A 2,887-nucleotide genomic window follows, 5' to 3' on the forward strand; every position below is an offset into this window, starting at 1 on the left:
ATATTGAAGCTGAAACTCCAACAGTTTGGCCACCTGATGCTAAGAGCTGACTCATTTGAAAAGACCCTGATGTTGGGAAAGATGGAAGGCAGGAGGAGAAGGGGATGACAGAGGATGAGATTGTTGGATGGCATCACCAACTCAATGGACATGAGTCTGAGTAAACTCTAGGAGTTGGTGATGGACAGGGAGGCCTGGCGTGCTGCAGTCCATGGGGTCACAAAGAGTCAGACACAACTGAGCAATTGAACTGAACTGATCTCCAGTAGCATATTGGGCACCTACTGACCTGGGGAGTTCATCTTTCAGTCTCCTATCTTTTTGCCTCTTCATACTGTTCATGGGGTTCTCAAGGCAAGAATACTGAAATGGTTTGCCACTCCCTTCTCCAGTGGACCACATTTTGTCAGAACTCTCCACCATGACCTGTCCGTCTTGGGTGGCCCTACATGGTATGGCTCATAGTCTCATTGAATTAGACAAGGCTGTGGTCCATGTGATCAGATTGTTTAGTTTTCTGTGATTGTGGTTTTCAGTCTGTCTGCCCTCTGATGGAGAAGGATAAGAGGCTTATGGAAGCTTCCTGATGGGAGAGACTGAGGGGAAAACTGGGTCTTGTTCTGATGGGCAGGACTGTGCTCAGTAAATCTTTAATCCAAAGATCTTTTGATGGGTGGAGCTGTGTTCCCTCCCTGCTATTTATCTGGGGCCAAACTATGGTGGAGATAATGAAGATAATGGCGGCCTCCTTCAAAAGATCCCAGGCATGCACTGCTACACTCAGTGCCCCTAATCCTGCAGCAGGCCACCACTAACCCTTGCCTCCACTGGAGACTCCTGGACACTCACAGGCAAGTCTGGGTCAGTCTCTTGTGGGTTATTTTTAGGACAATAATAATACTGTTTGCTACCATAATGATGGATGCATGTCCTTATATATTTGTTTGAACCCATAGAATGAACAACATCAAGAGTGAACCCTAATGTAAACTATGGACTTTGAGTGATTACAAAGGGTCAGTGTAAGTAGAAATGTATCATTGTGGTAAGCAATACTGATAACAGAAGTTACATGTGTACAGGGACAGGGGATATATGGGAAATCTCTGTACTTTTCTCTCAATTTTTTTGTAAATCTAAAACTGCCCTAAGAAAATTAAGTCTTTAAAAAATATTACATATGTGTATATGTAAATGCACACAGAAATAAGATCAGTGGTTGCCAGGGACTATGATGGGGGAGGGGTTGATTATAAAGAGCACAGAAGAATTTGGAGTAATGGAAATGTTCTGTGTGTTGATTGTGATGGTTACTACATAACCGTGTATATTTGTCAGAACTTTTTATATAGCAATACTTAAACAGGATAAAGTTTACTGTGTGTAAGTTATGCCTTACTAAACTTGACTTTTAAACATTCCTAAGAATGTGTATCTTTTAAAATTCATTGAACAAATATCTACTGAATGTCAACTATGTTCCCAGCACTATTGTAGGCCCTGAGGATACAACCATGACTAAAATAGACAAAATTCTGTTTTCATGATGTTTACATTCTGTTAGAGGAAACAGACAATAAAGATTAGCATGTAAAATATCTAGCCTGTTAGTGCTGAGATTTGCTATCAGGGTAGATGTTGGGTGTGAGGAAAAAGAGTCTAGAATTGCCCTTAACTACTGAAGGATAGAGTTGCCATTTACCGAGATGGGAAGACTTGTTAGAGGATCAGATTGAGAGTGAGGAGGAAGAGAACAGGAAGCTCTGTTTTGGACATGTCACATTTGAAATGCCTGCTCGATAGCCAGGGGGATGTCCAGTAGGCAGTTGGATATACAAGTTTAAAGGGACTTCCCTGGTGGTCCAGTGGTTAAGAATCTGCTTTCCAATGTGGGGTTTCAATCCCTGGTCAGGGAACTAACATCCCACATGACTCGAGGCAACTAACCCATGCACCACAACGACTGAGCCCACATATCTCAGCTAGAGAGCCCACATGCCACAAACTGTATGCTCTCTGGAGCCCACAGAGAGAGCCCCAACTAGAGAGAAGCCCTCACATGGCAGTGCTGCAACAAAGACCTGACACAGACAAAAATAAATAAACAAAATTTTTTTTGTAAGTTTGGAGCTAAAAAAAAAAGTTTAGAGCTTAGATGAGGTCTGCTATAAACATATAACTTAGGTGAGGTATAAAGATTTAACTCTGGAGTCTGGCAGGACATGCATCAATCTCCCTCTCAGGAGGTCTGCCCTAAGAATAGGGCTAACTCTTGAAGGCAAAAGGGGATAATTTAAGAAAAAAAAAAAAGATATAATTTTGGGATGGTCACCATGTGGGAGTAAATACAGATAAAAAATAGAGAATGTCTGAGGAAGGAGCCTCAAGACTTTCCAACATTAGTAGGTCAGAGAAATGATGAGTAACAAGCAGATGGAAACAGAGCAACCAGAGGTAAAAGGAAAACCAATCATCTCTGAAGTCCTGGAAGCTGCAAGAAAAAGAAGTTACAAGTTGGAGACTGAATCATCTACATCATCTACATCAATCTGGATTTGACAATATGGAGATCACTGGTAATCCAAAGCAGTTTCAATGGGAAGGTGAGGGTGAAAGAAAAAGTTAAGAGAAGTTTGTAAACATTTAGATATAAGCATTGTTCACTATAATGTTAATACCAAAATATTTTATCTACTCCATTTTTCAATACTTTCAAGTATTTAAGAATGGTCCTTTCGTTATTTGCCTTGATTTGTCCTTGGTTCTACTTCCCGAGTTGGGCAGGAGGACATGAGGTCACCTGCTGGAAGATGGTCTCTGCTAAGCAACTGCAGGAATCAATCTTACTCAGTCCACCCCAGATGCAGAAAGTTTATCAGGCCACAGA

General features: G+C 41.4%; 1 non-coding gene across 1 annotated transcript; it reads left to right on the plus strand.

Moving 5' to 3' along the window:
• The first annotated feature begins 2,158 nt into the window (after positions 1 to 2,158).
• On the plus strand, positions 2,159 to 2,293 carry LOC133252222 (small Cajal body-specific RNA 11). Its single transcript, XR_009737847.1, has one exon. It is a non-coding gene; the product is annotated as a small Cajal body-specific RNA 11 (non-coding RNA).
• Positions 2,294 to 2,887: the final 594 nt, after the last annotated feature.

This window comes from Bos javanicus, chromosome 7 (assembly GCF_032452875.1).
Source record: "Bos javanicus breed banteng chromosome 7, ARS-OSU_banteng_1.0, whole genome shotgun sequence".
Lineage (NCBI taxonomy): Eukaryota > Metazoa > Chordata > Mammalia > Artiodactyla > Bovidae > Bos > Bos javanicus.